Here is a 14,859-nt window from a genome sequence, read left to right on the forward strand (position 1 = left end):
TTTATTAAGCCAGAGGAATAAAAGTCACTTTTTTTCATATAACGTTATAAATCGTTTTCCCTTCTTGTAGGATTCATGCACATTACAAGTTGCATTGCAAAACAATGACAAACAAACAATTATTAAAATTCAAACATGATTGGGTTTGCAATTATTTTTATATATTGGCTCTCTAAAATCGGCTCTATAAAATTTATTTTGCCCTCTTTTTTATAAACCGCTACCTGAAAACAGAAGAATGTATTTTTTTACATTCCAATTAAAATTTAGTCTTTTGCAAAACTTTATGTTGTAAAGTTCTTGTAAAGTAGGCTTTTATAATTAAAAATACGCATGTGCCAATTTCTTATGTTTAATGTCGAATTTATTAATAATGTCTTCCCTAATAACCCATGCTTCCGCACGCTTTGTAGAATGTCTGCTTAGGTAATTATATTAGAAGTCTTAGGATAAGAATTTATCAATTTTTTTATGAAAATTTGTTTTATAAAACTTTGATAAACTCCTATGAATATATCCCTAAAACTTTTATAATAATTTCCTATACAGACTTTTTACAAAGCCTTTGACTGAAGATCTTCTAATATGACTTTAACGGAAGACCATCTTATATACATTACGTTATAGGTCTTCTTATAAGCGTTCAGCGAAAGATATTCTAATAGGCCTACAACGGAAGACCGTTTAATAGGCCTTTTTAAGTAAGCCTTCTATCAGCCCTTTAATAGAAGCGAGAATGCAAGCACTTGGCTGACAATGACACGCCGTGTAAAATTGAAATGATTTTGCAATGCAGAGGGGTGTGCTTGTTAGGCCTCTTTACTGCCTCTTTTTCCCGCTGGCCCTCCTTTTATAGTGTCAATCAGCTACACATACATATACAATCATAAATATCACAGCCAGGGCTGCCAGATAAATTTGTAGAAATATCGGCATTTTTTTCACAAAAAATCGGCATTTATCGGCACTTACATTTAAAAAATCGACAATAAATCGGCAATTGAAAAAGAAAAAAAAAACAATATTTTGAATCAAAGAAACATATCACAAATTAATAAAAAAAAGCACAATATAGTTTTTACATACATTACTCATGGAAATTTTATTCAGAATATCTCTAATAAAAGAACTCTATCTAAGGGTAACTTGTGTCACTTTTGCAGAAAAATTTAAATGTATAATTATTTGTTGAAAACTATCCGGTTAAATATTTTCAAATTTTGGTAATGAGTGATGTAGTTATTTCATACATTACTAGGCAATGAGTGGTCGTTATCAATAATATTAATTAATTTTTTCAATAGGATTTGTAGTTTTAGAAGTTTTTTGAAAAAATATTATTTTTTACATTTTTATTAAAACTATTCCAAATACCACAATTAAATAACTTGTTAATAGAGCATCGAGTAAGAGAAGAGACTAATAAACACAGAAAATAACTGTAAGGCCGGTTTTAAATCAGGGAAAGTCGGGTAAGCACATTTATAACCAGTTATTTTCTGATCATCGTCGAACAAAAATAAGTAATTATTCACCCAAAAAGTAAGTACTTACAGTTTGCTCCAATATTACCGGCCTACTTACCGGGTAAGTAAAAATTTTGCTGGGTAAATTTTAATAATGGGAAATTATCCCCAGATTTTTGTTCAAAATTAGCTTTTTCACAAAATGTGTAAATTTATTTTCGAACCTTAAAAATTTTTTTTACATTTTGAAATTTTACACCCTTAGATCAGACGTTTGGAAACCCATTCAGGATTTTCATACAGAAATTGTGTTTCCTTGTCATAATATACATATATCGCGATCCAATTAACATTGCTGATAGAGCAAATAGTATTTTACTCAAAGATATCAATCAAAATAAATAAATTTACAATATTTATGGATTGGTTAAAAAATCGGCATTTTTGAAGGAAAAATCGGGAAATCGGCACTTTACTATTTTTAGGGTAAAATATCGGCAAAATGCCGATAAATCGGCAAATCTGGCAAGCCTGATCACAGCTACCACAGCTGACGTTTTATTCAAGTTCAAGTTCAAGTTCAATTTATTTCCAAAAATTTCCTTTTTACATATGTTTCATTAAAACTAAATTATAAATAATATTTTTTCCCAAATACTATAGTATCCTTAAGGGACTTATCAACTAATTAAATATATATGATTAATAGTACTGTTACCAATAAATCTAATTTAAATGAATAATTTTCACATTCTATGGAACATTCAATAAGATTCTCCGAAAAAAAGGAAAAAAAAGGAGATATATATGTAGATACTTAAAAGATAATCTTAAATAATAACTTAAAACTAAGGGGGAGATAAATACAAGGATAGGATTAAAAAAAATATATACAAAAGTAAGAAGAGGAATATTTACAAAAGGTTGGCCCTTGGCCTATTGTGCAGTGTTATACACCACATTCTGTGTATCAAGTGTACCTATCCTTCTGTGGTAAAACAACAGGTTTGCACCCTCGAAGAGAAGACCAGCTTCCCCTAAAGTGAGAAGATCCACCGGGGACATATACCGTGATGCACGGACATTCTCCAGATCTCCCGCTCTAACAAAACATTCCCGGACTAGGCCGTTCTCTAATGAACGAGCCTTTTCAAGAAATGATATACCAGTCCTGACCATAAACGAATCTATCCTCTCAAAATCTATTGCCCTGTAGATGGACCTGCAGGAAGGTCTGCGCCAAATTCCGTCCGAACCACGTCTACGCCTCAAACCTAGACAGGCTACCAAAATCCGTCTCTCCCAAATCCTAAGCCGTTCCATCTGAGCAGAAGATATTCTGAACCAGACTGGAAAGGCATAGGACATGAGGGGACGGATCACTTGCCGATAGAGGAGCAAACCCACCCTCCTATCAAGACCCCTTCGTGACGTTTTATTCACAACTGCCCTCCTTTTCTAGTGTCAATCAGCTACACATACATATAAAATCATAAATATCACAGCTGTTAACAACTGACCCCTGGTTGCTTTGCGATATTTGTTTTGTTTACCTACTTACTACTAGGTGGCGTCACATAGAATAAAACTAGAATTAACGTTTACACAAATTTGAATAGTAAAACAAAAGAATTTAATTCATTTATTTCAAAAAAAAAAAAATGTGAGACAAAAGCAAGTGTAAGCGAATTTTGCTTGTCACATCGCCTCTCTCCTCTAAAAAATTATAATTTACAGAATGTCGAATGTCGGTGAGGTTGGAATTGGTGACTTTGTAATTGTTGACTTTGTAATTGGTCTAGAGGGAGTCACTGATGTTGCGTTCGTCGTTGAGAAACTCGGTGATGATGAAGATGATGCGGATAAGGGAGTGGTCACTTTCCCCAATAGGCTTGCTCTTGGGGGACTAATATCGGCATTTTTCACTCCAAACTTATGTGGGGACTCCTCCCAGAAGTTCGCCCGCGTCGTTGAAGTTTGGATCGACAAGAGGTTCTGTTTTAACGGTGAACGCTTTTCAAATGAGAGTGCTGGCTGCTTGACTTCAGTCTTATTGTAAAAGTTTTTGACATGGGGACTAGAACTCTTACCCGCGCTGTCTTTTCATAACACAGGCTGCACAGAGTCAAATGACGGTGGCGACCTTGGTGGCAATTTTGATGGAGGTGTTGGAGGTCGCTCTTCGATTGTCTTATCGAATTGACCAAAAAACGACTGTCGCAATTCCTCTACCGCTCTCGAATCCAATGGATTGTAGGTATTCGTATATGGGCGTGGGTTTAGCTGCAGATTTCCTCCCGGTAGTTTGTCGCTTGTGGATGGTATATTATCGTCCTCTAAAAAATGGTAAGTCGCCTTTTTCCTTGTTCCCTTTCCCAGCTTTGGCCGGGTTTCTTCGAACTGTTTATTTTTCTTCTGTGGTGAACTTAAATTTAGTTGACGGAAGTCCAGGCATACTCTCCAGTTACCATTTTTCTTAGCAAGGGTTATCGGGAAACTATAGGGACTGGTTGAAGGTTATATACATCCTTTGGCAATCAACATATTCACTTCTGCATCGATGATTGCTTGCATAGCAGGATTTCTTTGAGCATACCTGATTTTTATCGGGCGATCATTCTTCATAATTATTTTGTGAGTTGCTGTAGTGCTCAAGAGAAACTCTTAAATATTAAATTAATATCTATGATATTTTTTACTATTAATTTTTAAATTCTGGTAGGGAAGAGAAATCTTTCCTTTTAATATACCATTGGTAATCTGTAAGACAGTTTCTATATATCCTCTCTAATTTTTGTAATTTGGACAGCTTAGAGTGCCTCATAAGGCTTTGTAGGGCTAGAAGATAGTCCTTAAATTTTTCGTTAAGTCGTTGTGTACGATTTTGTATCTCATCTTCCAGAGAGGCACGACCACGAGGGAGAATTGACTTGCTCACACGTCTTAGGACGCAGGGCTTCTCTCCGTTGACCGCGGCACCACCACGGGCGTCAACAAGAGGAAGGGACGACTGTTGAGTACTTTTGGGAACGGGTATAACCACAGACTCCCACCGATACTCAATTTCCAAGAGCTTTATTATGTGGCAGAAGTATAACGCCTATTCAGCTAACTAAAATCTATGGATGTCTTTACCAAGAAAATGAAACCAAGAGAGTGGGTTTAACCGCTATTCTCCGAGTTTGAGATATTATTTATCTGCAAGGGTATAACCCCTATCAAGCAAATTAATATCTTACCTCTTCGCCACAGATAACCAGATAAGAAACCATTGACAGCTGTCAAAAAAGTAAATTCGAACCGTATGGTTTTGTTTACATTTTTTTTACCATTTTTGAGTTCCGCCATTAGGTAAAATTTTAGAGCAAAAGAAAAAATAAAATGTATTAAAAAATCGATGAGTGTGTGAGATGAGCTGTATGATTGTTTTCATCGCTCGTTTGAAAAAAATAGCAAAAAATGTAAACATCGAAGAAATTGTATGTGAAGAAGAATTGCAAAAAAATAAGATTAAAAAGAAAACAATTATTTTATTAAATATTTGCTTAGATTCTAATTAAAAGTGTACTGGATTTGTTTTTTAATTATTCCTTAATGTTCTTTCATTATAAAACATTTTTCAATACACTATCAACACCACAAACAAATTTTTTGACTTGCATGTACAGTAAAACCCGTTTATTTGATTTCAACGCATATTTTTTGAAGTTCGATATAAAAAAGGATAAATGTATAAAATATTATTCATGGGACTAAATAGTAATTCGTTTTAACCAAGAATTCTTTATAAAATATGTTTTTGTATCAAAATAGTTATCAAAATTCCGGTAATTAAGATGAGTTCACAAGAGCAAGAAAAAGTTATAAATGGGTTTGACTGTAATGCAATTTGTTTTTTATATTTGAAAAAAATTAAATGTAAGGTGAAGAGAGATGGAAATATATCTTTATATATTTGTCCCTCTTTTAAATCTACCGTGGTTCATTTTACATTTTCTTTTGTTGATTTTTCGTAAAATTTTTTTAGTTTGCCTCCGCCATATTGCTAAAATCAGCTGATTCCAGTCTATGAGTAGTCTATGCTCTTCGCCGACAGCTGGCTGACTGATCTTTTATTCACAACCAGCGTTACCGTTGGAAAATTTCGAAAAGTCGCACAAAAAGGGAATTTTTCGGAAAAAGTCGCATTGAAAGGGGATTTTTAACGCAAAAAGAGTCAACGTAGGTAAAATCATTTCATTTGTATTTAAATGTGCATTAAATTGGTAAATAAATTAAAATAATTAACTACATTTTAATAAACAATAAAATTATAATAATAATGCTTAGATGTAAAATAAAAATTCGGTCGATACACCCACTATCAGGTTATTTACCCCATCTTCTGTATTTATCGTCACAATATCTATCCGAAATAGAATAACGGAGGCTGAGAAGAGACATAAATTTGTTCTAAATCAACGATTTTTATATTTTCTAAAACGTTTTCTAGCTGTCACCTTTAAGGTTTCAGCATATTAAGGACATTCATAAAATATTTTTCTAGTTAGACGATTCACCAATTTTGAATATCAAATACTGGGGGTTTACTCTGTAACTCAATTCGAATGAAAAAATTTTCGAATTTGTATGTAAAACACATTCTGTTTCGAAAGATTTTCTTTCGAATCGAAATACAGAGTAAACCCCCTGATCAACTATGAATATGTTTGAAAAGTTCCACCTCCTCTAGAACAGTCAAATTGACAGAAATAGATTTGTATAAAAGCCTAAATAAAATCGTTGAGCATCTACTTGTAAAAACATATTATTTTTTTCCAAGTAATTTTATAAAATTTGGCACATCTTGGGCCAATAAATAAATTTTTAGCGATTTTCGGAAAATAATCCTATATTTGACCACGGTTTAATCATTAATACCGAATTTCATTATCGTATATCAGTAGTTACTAGAACATCAATACTATTTTCGAAATAGTGCATTTAATGGGGGTAAGAACATTTATAGACCGATCCACATAAATATTGGTATTAATATTTTGGTTTCTTTAAAATTTATTTATGTCGAATTTCATAGGTATAACAATTTTTAAATCAGTAATGAGTGTTAAAGTCATTTTCTGTAGGAGATGAAGGTCCTATGGGTGTAGTGTTCACTATAAACAGATCTTCATAAAATTTGGTAAAAAGACTTTGGTTTCTACATAATTTGTTTATTTTTTATGGGTTAATTATATCTCGAACATCATAAAATTTGGTATACAGTTTTCGGATTCTATAGAAGTTAAAGACTGTTGTGAGCGCTAAACATTTTGAAGGGGACCCTCTACATGGAGAAAGGTCATATATGGATCGATTCTTATAAAAATTTAGCAAAAAGATTTCGGTTAATATAAAATGAGTTTCTGGCGAATTTCAATGCTGTTCTTGTTTTTATGGGTGATATACATTTTTATAAACAGGGTTTTCAGTATTTAAGTTAAAACTAATTTTCTGAAGCGGACCTTATATGGAGGATAGGGTCAAATATGTTTCGATCTTTATACATTTTTGAAGAAAGATTTCGGTTTGTATAAAACTAGTTTAAAACCGTTATCTCAACCTCCGGTCATCGTTTAACCGGTAGATATTCTGCAGGTTAAAAATATTTTTATATGAAAATTGTCAATCTATCGTTCCGATAAAATATCACCAGACATTGAGAAAATGGGGTCTGTTAAAATTCTTTTTCAGAGGGCACTTTTATAGGGGCTATGCGAAAACGTTGACTAGTATTGCCCATTTTCAATACTAAACAAACCTTACCTATAGGAAATATTTGTGTAAAATTGCAACCCTCTAGCTCTTTCCGTTCGGTCTCTATCATGCTTTCAACAGACAGACGGACGGACATGGCTAGATCGTCTTAGAATTCAATAAGGAACCTGAATATATATGTATACTTTTGTGGATCTATGACCTATATATTTCGATGTGTTATAAAAGGAATGACAAATGTGTTTTATTCAAAAAGGGACAAAAAGTGGCAAGAAGCGAAAAAAGTCGCAAATTTAGTTCATTTTGACAAGGGGTCACAAAAATTGGCAAAGCACTTGAAAAAGGGTCAATTTGCGACTTTAGTCTCACAACGGTAACGCTGTTCACAACTACCCTCCTTTTATAGTGTCAATCCGCTACACATACATATATAATCATAAATATCACAGCTGTTAACAGCTGACCCATGGTTGCTTTGCGATATTTGTTTTGTTTCCCCACTTACTACTAGGTGGCGTTACTTAGATTAAACTAGAATTAACGTTTATATAAATTTGAATAATAAAACAAAACAATTTAATTCATTTATTTTAAAAAAATGTGAGACAAAAACAAGTGTAAGCGACTTTTGCTCGTCACACATTGAAAAATCTTATTTTGTCTACTTTCACAAAAATGACCAAAGTGTGCAACCTCTAAATACACGGTGTGACAAAAAATCTATACACTCATCGCGAGACCTAGTGAAGTTTGTAGGTCTAGTAGAGTAGATTGCAGTACCATTTTAAGAATCTTCAATATACCCTAAAAATCGAAAGATATTGGAAAAAACAAAAGTTTACAAAATAGATGATTTACTTTAGCAATGAGAGATTTGGTAAATTTTTGTTTTTACAAAAAAAATTATATTTTTGTCAGTTTTTATCTGATTTCAACTTTCCATATCTTATTTTATTCATAAAAGTATGAGCTAAAATAAAAAAATATGTTTTCAAATAAAGTGTGTTAAAACTTGAATTGTAAAAAAGTTTAAAATTTTTATTTGGATCTAAATATTTTAGACATTTCTGTAAAAAAATATGTGTGCACTTTTTTAAAAGTTCAAAGTTAACTCTTTTCAAAACAGTTGAAACATTTTAAATCGATTAAGATTTTTTTTGTTTGGAAAATGTCGAATAATCGATCACCCTAATACATACAAACCATACATGGGCACATTGCATTATATTTCTAATGCATTAAGCATTGCAGTATTCAGTAAATTTTTACTGATAATGAAATTTAAATTGTAGTACCAGTAAAATTTTACTGATTACCGAAAAAAATCAGTATTCAGTAAAAATTTATTGATTACTGAAAAAATCAGTATTCAGTAATTTTTACTGGTTAATGAAAAAATGCAATATTCAGTAAATGTTTACTGAATACTGAAAAAATTAGTATCAGTAAATTGAAATCTATTATGCATTGCCGGTAAAACTATATTAATTACATGTTAGTAAAATCATTACTATTAAGTTTTTTGAGGATTTTCGAAAGTAATTTTGCAATTTTTTAATTATTGTTCAAAAAATATCGTTTGATAAAAAAAATATTTTTTTGTTTTCAAATACATAAATTCTTAGTTTCCACTATTAGCTTTTCTTAACACCAACATATCAAAATAATCGCTCTACAGGAGCGGACGACGGCAACCTGATATTATATTTATTATAGAAAATCTTTTTTAATTGCAGTGTGATTTTTGAAACAGCAGTCGTTTCTCATTCGGCCAGGTATAATATTGTTTCTTGTAGATAATTTCCCGAGTCATTAGAAACACACTGTACACTAACATCTATTTGAAAGAAGTAAATAGATTTTAAAATACATTAAAACAAATATTTACTGAAAGGTAATTATACAAACTTTACCATCGTTTTTTTTCTCCAAAATCTAGAAATAAACTTTTCGGTTATTGTGGTAAAACGCGAATTTCAGGCATCGGGTACTTTGCCATATTTTATAACATAATTGTTAAATATTTTCTTAACATCATCTTCAGATTGGGTTGTTGAAGAGAGCTCTTAGAAATCGCATCCCAAGAATCAGCTGGCTAAATCAAAAAATATTTTTCAAATCTTTTAAGTAAAGCCTCTTGCCACCGCTTCTGCTACAGGCCCCATTAGTTTTATATATTCCTCCAAGTATTCTAGTTCATTTTTCTTACACCGTCAAAGGAATGGGTTCCCTTAAACCTTCGGCAAGCCAGTGCCACAAATTTTTTTTCAAAATTGTTAGCATCTAACCAATGGCAAGTGTAACCAAAAAAGTTTTTCAGCATATTTATTTTAGCTCTCTAAAATTAACCTAGAAATTGTGCGTCTGCTAGGAATACTTTTGCTAGGAAATATTTGTTTAAAACTTTTCTCTTCGACTATGGATATAGGAAATGCAGTCTCTTCCTTTTTATACCATCCACCACCATCAGTGGTGATAGAGGGTATATATAAGTTTGTGATTCCGTGTGTAACACCAAGAAATATTCATCTGAGACCCAAAAAAGTATATATATTCTGGGTCTTTATGAAATTCTGAGTCGATTTATCCGTCTGTCCATCTGTCTGTCTGTCGGACTAAAACGCGTTCACGTTAAAACTAAGTAAATGAAATCAACCAAATTCACTGAGAATATTCATTGTTATCCTAAGCAGTTTGGTATTGAAAATCAGCAAAATCGGTTCACAAGTTATGAGTAAAAATTTCAGACTTCCTCGAATAAAAATTGAGTTTTTTCCTAATTCTTGAGTAGTTTTCTCAGAAATTACCGAAGATAATTCGATGAATTTTGTCACACATTTTTTTCATCTAGAGATTAATTATGTTTAAAATTGTAACATATTCCCAAAAGTAATTTATCGCTAATAACTTCTTTAAATATATCGGTATCAACACAAAATTTTGTACATATCGACATAATGTGAACATACAGTGGTGGAAAAAATAATAGAAACGACTTTATATAGTGGTGAAAACTAAATTTTCTCAAAAAGTACCCGTTACAATTTGATGATTTGTATCTTAAATAAAAGGTATTTAGGTCTACTTTTGTATGATGATGAGTTTGTAAGTTTTTTTGCTCCATCGTATTTTATTGGTATTTAAAAAATTTGGCGTTGGAAAAAATAAAAGAAACGATTCACAGTATTACACTGGGGACATAAGCTGAGATTTCTTAAACTGCGTTTTGTATTTATTTTTAAAAATTTGAATTGTAAATGATATTTTCAATATCAAAATATACTGTTTCCTCGGTTCTTTATGTTAACGTGTGTTTTTTTCAACGCCTGGTTGACCATATGAGCTCTGACGGCTGAATTGGAGCCACGACTTTCAAATTTTCTTTAATAAAAAGTTAAAACAGTGAAAGAATTCGAAATTTTGAATCCGCTTATAGATAACGATAATCCACCGATTTTTGGCCCCGATTTTGAGCAATATTTCACATTTTGGCAATTCAACCCGTTCTTGGTGGTTAAAAAGGGGCTTAAATATCAAAGTATCTTGATGGACGGGTAAAATAATTTGAATTTAAAACTTAAATTTCAAGAAATGTAAAAGTTTCGAAAATTAATTTTAAATTTAGGTAAATTTGGAAATTAATACTAGTATAGACCCAATACGAGCTATTGCAAAAAATATAACAGAATGCGTTTAAACGAGGGAAATAAAATATGTTTTTTTTTTTCATTACCTTTTCTAAAATCTAATACGTTTATTTAATGGAAAAAATTACAAAGAATATTCTTTCTGATGTTTTAATATGATAAGGTGCATTTTATCTGAACTTACGTTACAGTAGGCTACCTACAATTCCAACTGAATTTTAAAATTTTTTAGGTTTTGTGAACTTTTTGTGTTAAATTTAACTTAATTTAGCATTATTTCACAAGTCCAACAGCAATATACTTTGACATTTAAGCCCCTTTTTAACCGCCAAGAACAGGTCGAATTGCAAAATAGCGAAATATTGCTCGAAATTTGACCCAAAAATCGGTGGATTGTCCTTATCTATAAGTGGGTAAAAAGCTTTTTATTCTCGAAATCTTCTCAAAAACTATTTTTTTAGATAATTTAACCATTAGAAGACATTTCTTTCGCCATCTGAAATTCTTATTTAAGAAAACTTGAATTATATGATTCAGCTTACAGGATCCATATGGTCAATCAAGCTTCGAAAAATCAAAAATAACATTAAAATCTATAAAAGCAGACTTTTATATATATCACGGGGAAATGCAGGATTTTAAAATCCCGAAGTATCCCCATATTTATAAACGCATAATAAAGTTGTTGATGGTTTATTGTAGGAATTTTTTATGGAAAATGTGTGTAATAAACCTAAAATAAACGATTAATATCTTTATGAATACGGGGGTAAGTGTTTTCCGCCGAAATTATACATTATAAATATTAAACAAGAGAATTTTAATAGTTTTTGATTAAACATTAAGCAAGATCATAAAATTTTAAACATTTCGGCTTCTTTTTAAATCGAATTACATTATTCATTGAGTAATTTTTTAAACTTAAGATGACTCTACTAACTTACAATCTGAAATATCAAAAATAATAAGAATGACAACAAATAGGCATAGATGCTATCGGATATCTAAAAATTACAAGAAATTATAGTCGGACGAGGCTGATTTAGTTTTCATAATAAAGCATTTAAGTTGATTTGTACGTCGTCTCCGTTATATTTAAGCAATTTTTTGTTAAAAACAGTTATTCATTAATTATCCTCTGTATTAAAAATAAATGTTTCTAAATTTCATCTATTTTTTGCAAAATGTTTGATAATTACATTTTTTATAATTTCAAAAATGTATGTTTTCAAACATATGGCAGATAACTACTGCCATACTTCTAGCACTAGCATATTTTCATAAAAACTCCAACCCCGTTATTACTAGTCTGCTATTCTAGTATTTGTACTAGTGGCTTTTAAAATTAACATTTTAAAAAGTTAAATGTTCACGAAAAAATGTTGATACATTAGCTAATCATTTCGAATTATAAGATAGTTGATTAATTTTAATGAATTAAACAAGAATACACATTAAAAATTAATAAAATTTATGTTTTAAGAAATACATAACTTACATAAATAATCGAGTGATGTTCAATGAGCAAACATTATTCGAAGATACCCAGCAAAAAAAGAACTTCCTAAGAAGCGAAAAAGAAGAAGAATTTACTCCATGAAAGTACTGAAAAATATCTGAAGAAGTGACGGTTTTAACACAGGTTTGTCATAGGCTATCCTTTTTATTTGATTCCAAATCTGAAGTCTTTTTCAAGAAGTAATTTTTATTATCTATTTTTGGAAGTCATTTCGGAGTGAAATTGTAGTATTATAGAATAAAACTAATTTGACCTAAATAATATTAACATTAATAAGTGTTTAATAGACACATTTAATACAAAAGCCCAAAAATAATTATTTTTTTTTTCTTAAAAAAGGTAAGAACAAAAAATATGTCATCTACATTGAGAAAATAGAATTATTTTCGCATCTTCGGAAGTCTTTAAACATCACTTCCTCAGAAGGTTAAAAAATTCACTTAGAAGTGGTGATGCTACCTTTGAAGTGGTGATAAATGTTATTCTTTTGGAAATACTTCGTTTTATTTTTGCTGGGTAATGATTGTGTTGGTCGATTTGGCCAGAATAAATAGAGAGTTTTGACCATTACGATTTTTAAGTTCCAAAAACTTGCTTTCCCAAGTCACGATTTTTAACATATGTAGTATTTATAATGTTCTAAACATAGTAGCTTCTGCACTGAATTTTAATGTATTCTTAAAAAAATAAGTTTAAATTTAATATGTTACTTAAAATTGGATTTAACTTTTTATTTATTTCCTTCATTTACAACCAATTGATGTTTTCAAATGTTTTCTCATGCAACAAGTATCTCAACCAGAAAAACTGAAACTACAAACTGAATTTAAATAAATGTTGATTTAACATTGGTGAACAGTTTAAAACTTTTCTTAAATTCTCAACCAAAATCCATTTACTATTCCGAGTTTCGTTCGGGTGTGAGTGAGAATAAGTGAAACCAGTACAAAATGAATCCCTTATAATAAAAGTATGTATATACGTGTGTTGTAATGTATATTTCTATTTTAACTTTTTTTTTAGTTTTAGGCCCCTTGGGAATGATATTTTCACACCTAGTTTGAGGACACATTCGAGTATTTTTCTGTTTTTTGTTTGTTTCATAAAGTCGAAAGTGGAGGCAATCTATGCGGTAAAGTGAACATTGTTTGTCTATATGTATTTTATACTAGTTTAACTGTCTCATAGTCCTGGAATTTATAGCCCCGTGGGATTTAAATAGAATTCTTCCAGAGCACATATACAGGATTATTTATTTGGAGTTTATTTTCTTTCGTTTTTCATTTTTGTTCTTAAGGGTAAGTAGCATAAACAACAGCAACAAAAGTGGACTTAATTTAGTGAAACGAATAAATTTCTTTCAGAAATTGTGTTTCAACAATCACTTTCACAATGGCCTCGCAGAAAAAATTATTTAGTATGTATGTACTTGAAAGCAACAGATGAAAGTTGCTCTAAAATTTAAAACCTCCTGACAAAAAACTTTTTACACCATTGACACTTTAATATGCTAGAATGTTTCATACACACTCGCATCATGGATATTTTACTATATCTAGTTAAGTGGATTAATTAAGTCTGAGGTATTCAAAGACCTTTTGAAATAAAAATATTATGTCCTTTGACTGAACCACAAGAGTTCTCTATATACAATCAAATACTTACATTTACTTAATATTAAATCTTTTTACATATGTAAATGATTAACCACATTGACAAATCTATGTATGTACATTAGAGGTGTCCAAAAATATCGATTTTGTTTGGATGGGTCTTCGTAGTTCATTAGTGTGTAAAAGTGGTACAGGTAACGTTGAGGAGTTAAATTCTAAAAGTGAGTAGGTTATATTTCACTCGCCAAAAGATAGACTAGCGATCCTCGCATGAATTGGGAAGGTGCCAGTTAAAAAGACTGCTATCACTAGTTTTTGGACGAGGTTAGGTTTATAGGAGGATGTAATTACATAAAATTTGAAGAAATATACCTAGGCCACTATCGGACCTATTGTGCGCTCCTTTTCATGACCTTATATAATATTCACTGAATGTAAAATAGGCCGAAGTTCAAAAACTCAGTTTCCTGGGCGTAAATCCTAACAATTTTCCAGTCATAGAGGGATGATATATCCCGAATAATATCACTTCTAAGATATTTGGATCTTCAGAGTTTCACTGTCCTCACTATATGCGTCTGAATGCGAAGACTTCTTGTCACGTTCTCGTAAGGGTAACCCCATAGAATTTTTGTTGTTCTACCCACCGTTTCATTATTGCCTTATGGATTTTTCTCACCCATATTTTCAATTTTGCCCTCGTTGAGTCAAATGGTTATGCCATCTACCTCGAGCATCCGTATTAGCTCTTTCGTTGCCGACTACTCCTGAGTTGTTTAGAACTGATATGCAGGCTTGCCAGATTTGCTGATTTATCGGCATTTTGGTGATATTTTACCCTAAAAATAGCACAGTGC

This window comes from Lucilia sericata, unplaced genomic scaffold (assembly GCF_015586225.1).
Source record: "Lucilia sericata isolate MDLA Ls3-8-SP2 unplaced genomic scaffold, ASM1558622v1 Contig000013F_arrow, whole genome shotgun sequence".
Classification (NCBI taxonomy): Eukaryota; Metazoa; Arthropoda; class Insecta; order Diptera; family Calliphoridae; genus Lucilia; species Lucilia sericata.